The sequence below is a fragment of the Dendrobates tinctorius genome, unplaced genomic scaffold, assembly GCF_039654945.1.
Source record: "Dendrobates tinctorius isolate UK_male_01 unplaced genomic scaffold, ASM3965494v1 ptg000070l, whole genome shotgun sequence".
In the NCBI taxonomy this organism is placed as follows: domain Eukaryota; kingdom Metazoa; phylum Chordata; class Amphibia; order Anura; family Dendrobatidae; genus Dendrobates; species Dendrobates tinctorius.
This window is the reverse complement of record NW_027361738.1, coordinates 69,256,456-69,273,114: the sequence shown is the minus strand read 5'-3', so window position 1 is coordinate 69,273,114 and position 16,659 is coordinate 69,256,456. Positions and strand designations below refer to the sequence as shown.

Genomic DNA, 16,659 nt, shown 5'->3' with positions numbered 1-16,659 from the left:
CTTCTTTTAATATCACTATTATGGAACCATTTTTGTATGGATTTTCAAAGTAAGTACAACAGCCTTATCAAGTCCATATGATCTATTTAGTAACGGATGCAGTTGTAAAGTGCTATCTAGGAAAAGATCTGCTTTCACTAAAAGAAAAGGTCTACAAATATTGCTTTACATTACACACATTATATGACGGGTACATTCTACTCCTACAGTGCATACTGCTATACAATGCCTGAATGTCAATGTCAGAGTGGTAATAATGTCAAAACAATCCTATGTGTGCTGAGGTAAGAGTGCCATCCAGTGCCAATAAACATCGTCATAATGCAGCATCTAATACAACCATAAATCATCAAAATACATTGAGGCAATATATAAATAATATAGCCACACAGTGCATAAATAATAAAGCCGTACAGTGCCGCGTTATATGTTGCATATTGGATAAATACCACCACATGGTGCCCAAATAATACCACCGTACATTACCCAAATTCTTCAAGGCAGTGTATAAATAATATAGTCACACAGTACATAAATAATAAAGCCTTACAGTGCCCAGATTATAAATTGTATTTTAGATAAATGATACCACCTAACCGTGCCCAAATAATACCACTGCATAAATAATATAGTCACACAGTGAGTAAATAAAACTGATAATACAACATATAGGGCAAGTAATACTTCCATATAGTGCACATTCACCAATAAAAATGATACTTTTCGGAAGAGTTTTCTCATTCTACAGTTGGACATTTTATGAGCCCAGAATGTGAGCGATCCTGTTCGGGACAACCCATAGCAATGGTGGTATCGCAATCCCACCATGAGGCGCCATTTCACATCGCTTCCCTGGCTACATTTGCAATGAAAACCCAAATTAAGTGCATGGTATGAATATGTCCTAAGTCTGAGTGTCCGGAAGAGCTTACATTCTAAATGCGAACTGCGACATATGGGAGATTCTCGGACATATGCTATTTGATGTCTGGGACTAAGGCCGAGCAGCGTGCTACCGGGAGGGGATATTTTGTTTTTATTCTGTGTGTTTTCATGACACAGATGGCCAGATCTTAGATCTGATGAGAAGTGACTGCCGCAGCTGATCTACTGCGCTGCTGCCTGGCATCACCACATCACGCAGAGCCGCCTGCTCCATAGCTGCAAGGTAGGGTATGAGCAAAGGCATCCTGCTCGAATTTGTCAATGACACTAAGGATAAAGGAGGGGAGTAGTAATTCAGTAACACCAGCAATGTTTATTCCTTCTGCTTCAACAAACAGCATTTTACTATGAGTCACTGGCAGCATACACGTTAATATTGTAATGCAGCGGCATTGCTACAGGAGTAATCTGAAATCCACATTCAATCACCACCATGCTTTACACTGCAGCTCTGCTGGCTGCTGTTTATAAACAGAGATTCACCATGAAATTGATTCCAATTTCTATTACAGCAAGGATCGCTGTACATACAAAAAATATTCAAAACAATAACGAGTAATTAAATGTCCCATCCAATATTTTAATTTGAGATTTACCCTAAATCCTAAGAAAGAAAGAAAGAAAGAAATATATTTTTCCTGTACATATCACTTTCTGTAAAATTCCCAGCTTCCATTTTCCCCACTTTAAACCAGAATGGGTGCTGGGATTACAGTTGTCCCTGGCCCCTTGAATCTATAGTGGGGGCCAAAAATGGTCCTTTTGGTCCATATGAGAGAACCAATATCTGTGAAAGTTGGGGGCACTAATGGTGAATTTCATTAATAGCACAATCTGTAGCGCCATTCCTGTTATGAAGTATTTGTAATATTCATGCTGTGATGTCATCACATCCACAAAGGTGATATCAGTCTGTGACATCACAATCATGAGAATCTGATTACGTACTGTTACTTAACATCCTGGAAGTATTCAGATACTATGACATCATGAACATCAGCTGCTTACATCATCATGCTGATCTGTGATGTCATAACATTCAGATAGAGGTCGCATCCAATGACCTCATAATCCTTAGCTGTGAATATAACGGTAGATATCTGATGTCACAAGGTCATGTTCTATGACACCATAACTGTCAGGCGCTTATTTACTGTTTTTTCTCTGCTTTTCTTTCCCATAGGTGCCTGCCCCAAAGTACGCAAAGTCAATCTGCTGTTTTTATTGCCTTTTTTGGTGATTTGTTTTCTTATGCGTTTTACCTTTTTTTACGCTTCTTTGGTTCAGAATTGATTTAGCAGGTTTTTCTTTAATAATGGATTTACGTATTGTATATTTGGTGTGGATTTTATGTGCAGATTTCTAAACTGAAATCTGCAACTAAAATCCGTGCATGTGTAAGGCGGCCAGGGTGGTAGTCGTGGCAGCGGGCTGTTCTGCTCCCACACCCTGGTGCCCCACAGATAGAATACAGTGTCCCTTCTGCTGCACGTGTAGCGTGCGCAACAGTACTCTTACATTCACTGTTAAAGACCTCTCGGGTTCTGTCACTCCGGCTCCTCGTTTCCAAGCTCCACAAAACATCTCATACTCACAGTTCTTTTCCAACAGTTTAACTTTACTATTCAGTAGGGCATTCATCACACTTGCAGCACAGGTTGTGTAAAGGGACATCTTTCCCTGCCTTCCAGCAGCCTCTATCCTTCCTGTCAGCTCTGTCTCCCTTCTTCAGGCAATCCCTGTCTTATCTCTAGACAATCTCTGTCTCATCCTTGCCTTCAGTGTCACCAGCTCCCTGCCAACCCCTCGTCAGTTCCCTGCCAGGAACACCATCTCAGCTACTCCTGTCCCAGTCGTAGACCCCAGATCCTTCTTGGGGTGGTCCTTCTTAGCTGGTGCCCGACTGCACAATCCTCAGCCTGGGGACCCTTCCTGCCGTAGCAGCTCTAGCTCCACGGCAGGTAAACTGTCTGCTTCACTGCTCCTTACACCTTTACCTGGGCAAGGCTACCCAGGCTCTGCTGCCTAACCAGTAAGTGTCCTGACTGTATCCCTATGCTCTGCCCTACTCTAACTCATCCCTAATAACAAACCCCTATGTTAACTATACCTAACTAACACTCCTAATCTATTCTATTCCATATCTCTACGATTCCCCCACTATGCTAATCCCTATATGGTTCTATACTATATCCTAGTCTATCCCTAAGCCTATAGACAATACATTACAAAAACATCACATTACAGCACATAGCAAGTATAATAACATTAGTGAACAATAAGGTGCTGCATGTAATCATATAAACAGCGTCCAGGGGAGAGGAGGCACATGAGGGTCCCCTCCACCTCCTTACACATGTTTACCTACTGATTCATGCATCTGTTTAGATTTGTATTTTGTTGCAGAAAATACAACAAAATCGCATTGAAACAGTGGCAGACTAACCATGTTACCTGTGAGCTTAGGGTCCCCATTGAAATGAATAGGTAAAAAAAAGCCCAAAAAAAGCCCATTTTCATGTAGAGTCCGCACCAAGAAAAATGCAACATGTTCTTAAAATGAAGCTAAAAACTCATCTACTTTGCTGATACTGTAAAAAGCCAAGTATTTATGAGCAGAACATTTGCATCTAAAATCTGCACCAAATACGCAATGTTAACCCTTGCCTCCAAAGTTTTATTAGTGTAAAAATGCCAAAGTTCTGCAATTAAAGGGAATCTGTCATGTGTTTAAATATTTACATGCGGATATGTCAAGTAAGCTGTCAATCAAGCACTTAGAAGTAGTTAAAGTATAGTGAGTAGTGAACAGCTGCTATGTGCACCGCCCCTGTGACTGAAAACAAGCAGCTGCCATGAGGATAATACTTCATTTCCTCCCAGTAGCCGCACTTTCATTAAGGTAGCCCAGCAGCATTTTTATGCTATTTACCTGCAAATTAACCCTAAAGCTTCAGGTGAATCGCATTTTAGCACAAGACAGGATCACTTTAACCCTTTCCCGACATATGACGTACACTTATGTCATATGTCATGTCCCTGAATTTCGTGCGGGCTCATAAGCTGAGCCTGCCTCTTTCCTGGCAGATGAATTATTCTGTAGCTGACATTCATGGGAGATCTTGATTTTTGCATGTCATAGCAGTGCATCTATGTACAGCACAAGCGATTGGATGATCTCAGCTTCAAGTCCCGTAAGGGAACTATTACATACAGTGAAAAGTAAAAAAAAAAAAGTTTTTAAAATAGGAAAAAAAAATTCAAAAGTTGAAATCACTACCTTTTGCACCATTAAAATAAGTGCAAAAAAATAAACAGACATATTTGGCCTCCCTGCATTCGTAAAATTCTGATCTATCAAAATATAAAGTAAATTAATCTGACAGTAAAATGATGTAATGAAAAAAGCTATAGAAAATCCACAATTATGGGATTTTTTGGTCTCCGCAATATTGTAATAACATGCAATGAGAGATCAAAACATTGTATCTACCTCAAAAAGCTATCAATAAAAACACCATGCTCAGGGCGCAAAAAATAAGCCGTCACACAGCCCGAGATCCTGAAAAATGACAACTTTACAGGTCTTAGAAAATGGCGACACAAGCAAATTTTTTTTTTTTTTTTTTTACAAATATCTGAATCTTTTTTTACCACTTTAATAAACAAACTGTAAATGTTTGGTATCTGTGTACTTGTACTGATCTGGAGAAAAACAGGTCAGAAAAATTTTTTTAAAAAAGTTACGGCTCTTGAAATAAAGGGGTCGGGAAAACAAAAGTGCAAAAAACGAAAAATCGCCTGGTCCTTGAGGGGTTAATTTCCTCCTGTCAGCTATGCTTTCAGTAAGGCGGCCTGACAGCATTTTAACGCTATTTACCTGCAGATTAACCCTATATATTTAGGTAAATAGAATTTTTATGCAAGGGAGGGTCCCTTTAAAAACAAAATTACAATTTTGCATGTCTTTTTTTTAAGTCTTCCTATAGAAGTCTATGGAAAAAAAAGCATTAAGAACAACACATAGGTTTACTGCATCTCCAAGTGCACACTGGGCATGAATTCTCATCCACTTTGCTAGAACTGTTAAACCCAAGCACATTGTCCAAATAAACACATTGCAGGATTTCCACCTAATTCTACGACATGGTAATCTGGAGCTGCTTCTACACATTTTTATGCAAATACGCTCCACATTTACATTTTTTTTTAAGCTTTGTTCAGATAATTGGGTCGCCCTCCCAGGGCTGTGGGATACTCGGTACCGGGCCGGTGTCGGCGGGATGTGTTCAAGCTGCGGTGACCCGGTCCGTGGCCCTGGGCGCCCAATTAATAGGGGAAGTTTGAATGGTGTAATGTAAATGATTAAATTAATAGTTCGTGACGCCACCTGTGGTGTTCGGCAAGTGAGATGTTAAGCCGACGCTGCATGCAGATCCTCTGGGACTGGTGGTGTGGTGCAGCCAAGATGGTGAAGCTCCCCACAGGTGGAGCTGTAGTCCCAGGGCAGTGTAGATGTAGGGGTAGAGGAGAGGCACAGGTGGTGTAGAAGCTGGTACCCCGATGTAGTGGTACAGGGTGTGTTAGCGCAGGAATAAATGGAGGACACCAGGGCGTGTAGTTCCAAAGCTTTACTCACAGTCTGTAGCACACACAGGTGCCTGCCTCCGTGCTGTGTCCTCCGGGCCAGGGACTCAGTCAACCTCCAGGTCAGATGGAATGCTCCCTTCCAACACTCCGCCAACATGTGCCCTTCTGAACATCTCCTGTTATAGCGCCTTTGGTGTGAAGTACTCCTAGTACTGAGTTACACTGGAGTTCCTCCTGACAGATGTTCCCAAGAACCATACTTGTACGGCAGAGAGCTGTAGCCTGCTTCGGGGACTCCTTACTCCTGAGTCCCGGCTCACTATCCAAGCTTCTGTTGTGCCCCCAAGTCTTAGATGGGAGTAGTGCATTTACAGCTCACTACTCCACCGGTGTCTGCTGTAGGACCATTAGTATCCATACAACCTCGGGGACCGGTCCCCAGCCTTGCGCTTAGAACTTCTAGACAGGGTTCTCTCCTAACCCACATCCTCTGTTCCCTTTTAGGCCGGTTTCACATTCGTGCTTTTGAGCGCAGCGACGGCCTGCGCACGGCCGCTGCTAAGCCCCGCCCTCTGCCCCGCCTCCACCGGTATCTCCGCCTCCGGGAGCATGACGCTGCATGCGTCCCCTATCTTCATCACAGAGGGCGCAGGCCATGCGCAGTCTGCGCACAGTCTGCGTTTGGCGGCGCATGCGTCCTTTTGACGGTGCGCCGAGCACAACCAAAATGCAACAGGTTGCGTTTGGCGCTGCTCGGCGCACCGTCAAAAGGACGCATGCGCCACCAAACGCAGACTGTGCGCAGACTGTGCACGGCCTGCGCCCTCTGTGATGAAGATAGGGGACGCACGACGCATGCAGCGTCATGCGCCCGGAGGCGGAGATACCGGTGGAGGCGGGGCAGGGGGCGGGGCTTAGCGGCGGCCGTGTGCAGGCCGTCGCTGCGCTCAAAAGCGCGAATGTGAAACCGGCCTTACTCCTTCGTTCCGTACTAGTCTCTCCTTCTCATGGAAGATCAGGTTTCTGTTCAATGTCTTTCTCCTTCGTTCCTTTCCCGTGCCAGCAGACGCAGGTCACTGAGATCTGCTGCAGCACCTTCTTCCTCCATCCCTCTCCCAGGGATCTTCTCTCCTCACTCTCCACTACTGACTGCTCAGAAATCCTAAACCTTCCCGCTCTTTTATGTATTCTAACTCCACCCGCCTCCCAGCACATTTTGTGTTCCAAGCAGGGAGCCACCAAAGGTGCTCTGCTACACTCCAAGCAGGGAGCCGCAATGTGGCTTTGCTGAACTACTGTGTTGTGTGGGATGCAGGTGTTGGAGCGTGATCAGGAGCCTCCAACCTACCTGGATGGTGGGGTACTACACCTCAGGAGGAGGTGCAGTACCTCTGTGGCAACTGAATCCTCAGGGGCACCACATTATCGCCGTGGCTTCCATTCAGAATGGAGATGCAGGAGTCAGAAATTTTCATTTATTACAGCCGTATTGGAATGTATGGAATGTAAGTACTAGATACCTGTATTGTAAGAAATAAGCCCTGTCACTGAAAACCTCACCCCTGTATGGACTTCACACGTGAAAAACCAAACAATATCAAAACCGGATTAACATGCAGATGTTCGAAAAAAATAGGTGACACCCATAGGAAGGAATAGTTCACGGATATTCTGTTCTTGCTTTTCTCCATTTGTTCTTGAAAGGAAACTCACATTTCTAAATATAAAATTGGATTCGGTAACAATGTAGTAAAACAAAATGTCATCTATTTCAGAAACGAATACAACAGAAACGCTTCAAAAATAGTGAAAAATACATCAATTGCTGTTTTAATATGTAAAGATTTACAACACATTGGGTGGCATCAGTATGGCGTATACCCTTCACCCTCAAATTGCAATTCATCAGGCATAAGTAAATCACAGCCTTGCAAATCCAGATTATTTTTAGGAAGAAGTTTTTACAAAAAATTTCACCCTAAAGCCGTGATCACACATGCGAGAAACTCGGACGAGTCTCGCATCTTAATACCCGGCACTGCCTCTGGCACTCGGGAGCGGAGCATGCGTTTGCATAGAAATACATGCAGCCGCATGCTCCGTGCCGGATATTAAGATGTGAGACTCGTCCGAGTTTCTCGCATGTGTGATCCTGGCCTAACTTTCACTTTCCTGACCAGACCAAATTTTTCAATTCTGACCATTGTCACTTTATGCAGTAACAACTGTGGAACACTTCAATGTATCCCACTGATTCTGAGAATTTTTTTTCTTTCTCGACGCATTGTTCTTCATGGTATTAGTAAATTTAGGTCAATATTTTTTGCATATATTAAAGAAAATATCGGAATTTTGGCAAAAATGTTGAACATTTTTGCAATTTTCAAACTTTTAATTTTTATGCCCTTAAACCAAATTAGTATACCACACAACACAGTGGGTATGATAACTGATAACCCATATGTGGTAGAAAACTACTGCTTGAGTGTATGGCAGGGCTCGGAAGGGAAGGAGCACCATTTGAGTTTTGGAACGTAAAATTGGCTGGAATTGATGGAGGATGCTATGTCACATTTGAAGAGCCCTTGAACAGCCTAAACAGTGGAAACCCTCAAGTGACCCCATTTGGGAAATTACATTCCTCAAGGAACTTATCTAGAGGTGTGGAGAGCACCTTGAAGCCATTTTGGAAACTTCACCGCTTGAGGAATTCATCTAAAAAAATTACCATTTTTTCCACTAAAATGTTGCTTTGGTCCCAAGTTTAATTTTCAGAAGGGATAATAGGAGAAAATGAATGGTACAATTTGCTCCTCAACTGAGCTGGGTAAAATGGCACTAAAATTTGTCATACAGTTTTTGATGAATGTGGCAATACCCTTATATTGGTTGTACAGTACTGCTTAGCCACATGGCGAGACTTGGGAGAGATGAAGTGCTATTTGACTCTTGGAGAACAAGTTAACATAGTTAGTAACATAGTTATTAAGGTTGAAGGAAGACTTTAAGTCCATCTAGTTCAACCCATATCCTATCCTAACTTGCCCTAACATGTTGATCCAGAGGAAGGCAAAAAAAACCCATGTGGCAAACAGTAAGCTTCACATTGGGGAAAAAAATTCCTTCCCGACTCCACATACGGCAATCAGACTAGCTCCCTGGATCAACGCAATATTAAGGAAACTAGTGTATATACCCTGTAATATTATACTTTTCAAGAAAGGCATCCAGTCCCTTCTTAAATTTTAGTAGGGAATCACTCATTACAACATCATATGGCAGAGAGTTCCATAGTCTCACTGCTCTTACAGTAAAGAATCCGCGTCTGTGATTATGCTTAAACCTTCTTTCCTCCTGACGTAGAGGATGCCCCCTTGTCCCCGTCACAGGTCTAGGAGTAAAAAGATCATTAGAGTTATCATAGAATAGTTTGCGGATTCCATATATAGAGAGTCCTTAAGTGCCAGAAGAGCAGGATCCCTTCTCAAGTGACTCCATTTTTTAAATTACACCCCTCTGGAAATTTATCTACAGTGTAGTGACGATTTTGACTCCATGTGTGTTTTCCAGAAATAAGCAGCAGTGAGTGTTGAAGAATGAGCATTGCAAATCTGCTATTGTAGTACCCATGCATTGTAGTGCCCAGTACATTGTAGTGCCCAGTACACTATGCCCAGATCGTGCTTCTGGAGACATGCACCCATAAATTAAGCGGGCTCTCATTGTTACAGAAGTGCCAAACATGTGGATATTAAATGTTTAGGCACACTGGGGCTCAGAATGGAGGGGGGGGCATAGATTTTGAGAGTGCAGCATTCACTGGATTTCTGTTGGTTGAGGAGGCATAGCACTTTTCCAGAACCTTTGTGCTACCAGTAACGTGGAAGCCCCCTATATTTCCATTGACAGATGATGGACCTAAGTGAGGACTTGCTTTTTTTGTGGATTAAGTTAAAGCTTTTATTGGAAACATTTTACATAGTATTTTGGGAACATTTATCCTGCACTCTACGCTGAGCACTTACATTGGGGTTTCCATCTAAATCTCCAAATGATGTGATTCAAATGAAACCCCGATTGGTCCATTCACTATGATGAGGCAGTAGAGCTACTCTGGACTCCGTCTGGACTTTTTTCAGCAGTATACTTTTCAGAGCTGCATAAAATTGTGGCTACACTGCCAAATCACAGACCAAACAGAAGCTACATACATGGAGAGATGACTGAAACATGAGTGACCTATCAGTCAGAGACAGGAGGCAGGTAGTGGGTGAAGAATAGGCAGAGAGGCAGCAGAGCTGTAGGTGCACGGCCCCTCACACTGCACTTGTGTATCATTAGCATACAATTTCAACTATGAATTTATCTAAACCAGCAAAATAGATTTCTACAAGAAAGTTGAGCGCTTACTCAGCATTAAAGCACCTTTTCTTACCATACATGCCATTAGTTTGGGACATAAAATCCTGATAATGTTATCTTTAAAGCATCAATTAGAAAATTGCAGAAACATTTATTTTTATAATGTGATTGTTATATATAGATATATAAAAAAAAAATAACTACCTAAAAATATGCAAATAATTGTTATTTTAATGGACTCAGCATCAGGGGATTGTCATGTTTGGAAAATATATTTCCAGTCAATAAGCTAACTCAAACAATTTCCGCATTTCTTAAGTTATGTAGGAATTATTTTTCGCTGGAAGCGCACCCCCATTTCTAGAGGTCATGCCCCAATTTTAGAGGTCATGCCTCCTTTTTACAGTCCACACCCTCCTTTTGCAGCCCTCACCTCCTTTTCATAGATCACTCCAGTCTTACAAGTCTCTACCATAAAGTAGCTGGAAATATTTTTAATGGTTAAAATAAGGTCATCACATTTTTTCTCCCCTTTAATCAGTTTATTGTGTGCAGAGCAGGCCACAATAAACCATACAGTATTTAATTTACATGGATGTCATAAAAGTTCCTGCAGGTGTAATATGACTCCTACACATCACATCTACATGAGTTTTTAGGTCTTCTCATTATAAATCCATAGACATTAATATGGAATCGGTCCCTTTGCAGTTATAACAGCTCCTGCTCTTGTAGGGAGACTTTCTGCAAGATTTTTCAGGGATCTGTGGGAATTTTTGCCCCTTCTTCCAGAAAATCATTTGTGGTGTCAGACACTGATGTTGGAGGAGAGGGCTGGGTTCACAATCTCCATCCAGGTCCGCCCCGTAGATGTTCGATGGGGTTGAGGTCAGGGCTCTGTGCGGCCCATCAAATTCTTCCACACCAATCTTCTCCAACCATGCCCTTATGGACCTTGTGCACTTGGCAAAGTTGTAGGGAACAGAAAAGGGCCTTCTCCAAACTGTTCTCACAAAAGTTGTCTACAATATATTTGTATACTGAAGCATTAAGATATCTTTTGCTTGAACTAAGAGGTGTAGGTCGACCCCTGAAAAATAACCCCATTGCATTATCCATCCTCCACTAAACATTACAATTGGCACAATGCAGTCAGGTAGGTAACATTCGCCTGGCATTTGCCAAATCCAGACTCATTCATCAGAAGACAAACAGAGAAGTGTGATCCGCCACTACATAGGACACGTTTCCACTACTTCAAGGACAGTTGTTAACTATAAAGAGAGGTTATATGCCTATGTAACATCAAACAGATATTCAGCCAAGACATCCAGACACCCAAACATCCAAAGAATAAGAGATCCCGGTGAATCAGTGGAAGGGTAAGACTCTGTAATGTGCACCATCTTGGATATTGTGCTGGGATTCTTCTACATGTTATTTGCCTGTTTTGTGGCTCAATTAAGCACTGCTACCCTCACCCTGTGTTGTCTGAGTGGTATTACACCCACGGTAAAATGAAAGCGGGCCTTCGGTGGGGTGATCCCTGGTCCATGCTGTTTCGGATAGCGGACCAGAGCACCTGCTGACCACCATATATTTACATTCATGTATGTGTTCTATCTGTGGTTTTCAGAGAAAGATCTTGAACACATTACAGTATGAGCGTCTGTTCACATACAGTTGTGGCCAAAAGTATTGACACCCCTGCAATTCTATCAGATAATACTCAGTTTCTTCCTGAAAATGATTGCAAACACAAATTCTTTGGTATTATTATCTTAATTTAATTTTTCTTAAATGAAAAAGCACACAAGAGAATGAAGCAAAAAGCAAAACATTGATCATTTCACACAAAACTCCAAAAATGGGCCAGACAAAAGTATTGGCACTCTCAGCCTAATACTTGGTTGCACAACCTTTAGCCAAAATAACTGCGACCAACCGCTTCCGGTAACCATCAATGTTTCTTACAATGCTCTGCTGGAATTTTAGACCATTCTTCTTTGGCAAACTGCTCCAGGTCCCTGATATTTGAAGGGTGCATTCTCCAAACTGCCATTTTTAGATCTCTCCACAGGTGTTCTATGGGATTCAGGTCTGGACTCATTGCTGGCCACCTTAGAAGTCTCCAGTGCTTTCTCTCAAACCATTTTCTAGCGCTTTTTGAAGTGTGTTTTGGGTCATTGTCCTGCTGGAAGACCCATGACCTCTGAGGGAGACCCAGCTTTCTCACACTGGGCCCTACATTATGCTGCAAAATTTGTTGGTAGTCTTCAGACTTCATAATGCCATGCACACGGTCAAGCAGTCCAGTGCCAGAGGCAGCAAAGCAACCCCAAAACATCAGGGAACCTCCACCATGTTTGACTGTAGGGACCGTGTTTTTTTCTTTGAATGCCTCTTTTTTTCTCCTGTAAACTCTATGTTGATGCCTTTGCCCAAACAGCTCTACTTTTGTCTCATCTGACCAGAGAACATTCTTCCAAAACGTTTTAGGCTTTTTCAGGTAAGTTTTGACAAACTCCAGCCTGGCTTTTTTATGTCTCGGGGTAAGAAGTGGGGTCTTCCTGGGTCTCCTACCATACAGTCCCTTTTCATTCAGACACCAACGGATAGTACGGGTTGACACTGTTGTACCCTCGGACTGCAGGGCAGCTTGAACTTGTTTGGCTGTTAGTCGAGGTTCTTTATCCAACATCCGCACAATCTTGCGTTGAAATCTCTTGTCAATTTTTCTTTTCCGTCCACATCTAGGGAGGTTAGCCACAGTGCCCTGGGCTTTAAACTTCTTGATGACACTGCACACGGTAGACACAGGAACATTCATATCTTTGGAGATGGACTTGTAGCTTTGAGATTGCTCATGCTTCCTCACAATTTGGTTTCTCAAGTGCTCAGACAGTTCTTTGGTCTTCTTTCTTTTCTCCATGCTCAATGTGGTACACACAAGGACACAGGACAGAGGTTGAGTCAACTTTAATCCATGTCAACTGGCTGCAAGTGTGATTTAGTTATTGCCAACACCTGTTAGGTGCCACAGGTAAGTTACAGGTGCTGTTAATTACACAAATTAGAGAAGCATCACATGATTTTTAAAACAGTGCCAATACTTTTGTCCACCCTCTTTCTGTTTGGTGTGGAATTATATCCAATTTCGCTTTAGGACAATTCTTTTTGTGTTTTTTCATTTAAGACAAATTAAATGAAGATAATAATACCAAAGAATTTGTGACTGCAATCATTTTCAGGAAGAAACTGAGTATTATCTGACAGAATTGCAGGGGTGTCAATACTTTTGGCCACAACTGTATTTGTGGGTTTTTTTGCAGACTGAGCGTGTATATAAAAAAGATGTCAGCATGTCCATTTTTCATTCAAGTCACAGATCAAACTCTCCCACAGGGAAAGCAATCTAAGTGAGTCAGTGAAAGCTATCTGAGAGTCATTCAAAGAAATCTGAGAGAGTCAGTGAAAGTAATCTGAGAGAGTCAGTGAAAGCAGCAATCTGTGTGTCACCTGAGTGCTGTCCATTTTTTCCTGTTTAATAAAAAGTCAAAGCTTGAATGTATTTTTTGCATGGGAAAAAAAACAGATGTCACACTAATTTTATCAACAGACACAGATCAAACATGGAGGAAAATCAGGTGCACCATACTAATGAAGAACAATCCATTTTTTTCTTGTCTGCAAAATATATATATATATATATATATATATACACACACACACACATTATATATATATATATGTACACTGTAGAAGTCTAAGTGAAGTCTAACACACTCCCTTTGAAAAAGCAACACGAGAAACGCACGTCAGGGTACCTTAAGCCATTTTGCACATAGCTTCTACAGTTATACATTTCATTATGGGACCTTTACAAATATAATATTTTTAAGGAGGTGTTTTTTCCTTGTATTTAGGATTCTACATTGTATCTATTTCTGACTAATTTTAGCCTATGACATTGATATAGTGAGGTTTTTCCCCACAAATTATTATTATATTTTTTATAGGCTTTTTTTTTTGCATTAATATATAATTGGTCTACTTTACCTTTAATGAGTGGCTACTTCTTTTGCATATTTTATCCCCATTTTGCATATGTTTTTTAATGTAATATTTATTATTGGCTCAATAAAATTTTGTAATTTTATTTTTTGGGCACATAGCTTCTTTTTTTCGATTTGATTCATGTCTAATTCTTGAAGCTGCCTCTAGGCATTTTCCTGTTGGGATTCTGATATGGAAAAGGTGACATGATGTGTCTTCACATACTTCAGGATAACCCATGTACACACATTTCTCACATTCTTAAACAAGAATGTTCAATTACTTCACTCTTACGTGTAAAACGGAGACAATATGTGAAAGCGACTGCAGGCTGCACCATTGCTCAAGGCCCATATTGCCCTCTCACACTTCCATATGTGGGTCACAGTCTCATGTACAAGAGTCATCATGGTAACTGCGTCATTAACTGGTAGCTTCACATTGTAGGTAATGTAAAAATGTGGTGACACATCAATATGAAGTGCAAAAATGCAGCAAATAAACATTGCTTTTGCAACTTTTTTAGTGAAAAAGCATGTACAGCAAGATGTGAAACCCATTTATTTTTCTGATTTTCCCAAGTTTATGCCAAAATGTCTTGGTGTCCTCACATAAGTATGGCTGTTAAAATTAGTACAGTTTAATTAAATTAAAAAGATGTGTGAAAGTGAACAAAGCCTGACCAATTGAATGCTTGACCAATGTGTGAGAGTGAACAATTCTCAACCAACTCGATGCCCTACCAATGAAAGTAAACAATGCCTGACCTACTCAATGCTGTGCCAATGTCTTATTGTCCCGTTACATTTAGCGATGCACCAGCGATCCCGACAACGATACGACCCGGTCAGGATCGCTGGTGCATCGCTAAATGGTCGCTAGTGAGCTGCCAAACAGGTAGATCTATCTCACCAGCGAAGCTTGGCGGTCGTTACTGTCAGACGGCAGCGATGATGACCTCTTCCACCTGCGTCCATGCGTCGCTCGTCGGCGCCAGCGGGACTCCAGCAAGAAGAAAACGGCCCAGGACGTTCTCGCGCGATCAGCGATATCCAGCGGGGGGGCCGGTCACAGGTACTTGTCACATGTAGACATATCGCTGTTGCATCACAAAATCAGTGACGCTTTAGCGATATCGCTAGCAATATCGCTATGTGTAAAAGGCCCTTTAGGTAAACTATGTCTGATCAATCCCTCCCCCCCACACCGTATTTACACTTGCAACTGTGTATTTTTTCAAGAACTTTTTTGTTCAGAATAATCACTTTTTTCAGACATTAAAAAAAACTTTTTCCACTAAATAATTTGATCAAATTGACTTTTTTTTCCAAAAATGCTTTATGGTTTCACATACATTTTGCATTGGTGTCCTAACAAATTTGCATCGTTCATGATTGTATGGTGAAAGCAAAGTTGAAAAATGAAGCATGAAAACAATAAGAAAAGCAGCAAAAAAAGCCAGCAAAATCTTTTTACCGCCAGCTTTTTAAATGCTAAGAGATCCGTTTTTGGCAGCAGAAAAAAAGCAACATGTGAAAGACCTAACTCTAGGACAACGGGTCCATTGGGCACCAATGTTATCCCTGGTATGATGGAACCAGCAGTGTGTTGTCAAATCCATTATAAGGGCTCATTCACACAGCTGTATTTTCAGACCAAGTGCTGTTCTGGAAAAAACGGACTGCACTCGGACCAATATTTTTTAATGTAGCAATGAGAACAAAATCGTCCCACTTTTCTGAGTGAAAATCTAAATTTTTTTTGCGTGAATCTACCTTAAATGAAAGCCCCAACGCTGTTGTGAATTTATTCACTTTCCATCCTTGGATCCAGTGTTTTAAAGCCATGTTCACATGTATCGGAAACTCTGAGTGTTTTCCTCTGGGGTTTTTAGTGCAGAAAATCAGCTTCATTTAACATTTCAAGTAAGGCCTCTTTCACACTTCCGTTTTTTTGGTCAGTTGCAATCCGTGAAAAAAATGCAAAAGTCGGATCCGTTTCCGTTGTGACACCAACGTATGCCACTGGACCGTTGTTTTGACGGATCCGCTGAAGTTGGAAATTTAAAGGAACTGCAGCCTGGAAAAGGAGAGAGGGGGGGGAGGGAGAGAGAGATAGAATATTTTTTTCTGCTGCCAGAAATGGATTTGGGGTTAAAATTCTGGCAAGGAAATTCTACCGGGCATGCTGAGTGTAAAAAAGCGGATCCGTGCAGACAAAAAACGTTTCATTGTCCGTCTACTCAAGTCAGCGGACGCCAAAATTTTGGCGGATCCATCAAAAAATGGATCCAACGGATGACCATCCGTCAAAATCCGCTGCTAATGCAAGTCAATGGGAAAAAAACGGATTCGCCAAAAAAAATGGCGGATCCATTTTTTTTGCAAAACGGCGGATTTTGACTGATGGAAACAAACGGAAATGTTAAACAGGCCTAAAGTGAAAGTGATTGCATGAAAACTCAAGACCATTGTGCATTTTACGTTGCTGCTGAACGGTATATGTTTGGGGGAGCCTAAAAAACGCAGTTGTATTTTTAAGTGTAGAATCCTAACATTTGTGAACTAAAAAAATTCCATAAAAAGCACAGTTTCAAATCTGCAACAAAAATAATGCATCAAAAAAATGGAAAGATTAGAAAAAGAAACACAGCAAAAATGCATTAATTAGAGCAGATTGCTATTCTATATTGATGCTGACACCTGC

The 16,659-nt window shown here is 41.5% G+C and overlaps 1 protein-coding gene across 2 annotated transcripts in view; it reads right to left on the bottom strand.

Annotated features, from left to right (window-relative positions):
* NEBL (nebulette) overlaps positions 1-16,659 on the bottom strand; it is a 215,104-nt gene that overhangs the window by 125,401 nt on the left and 73,044 nt on the right. The gene's annotated exons all lie outside the window — the stretch shown is intronic.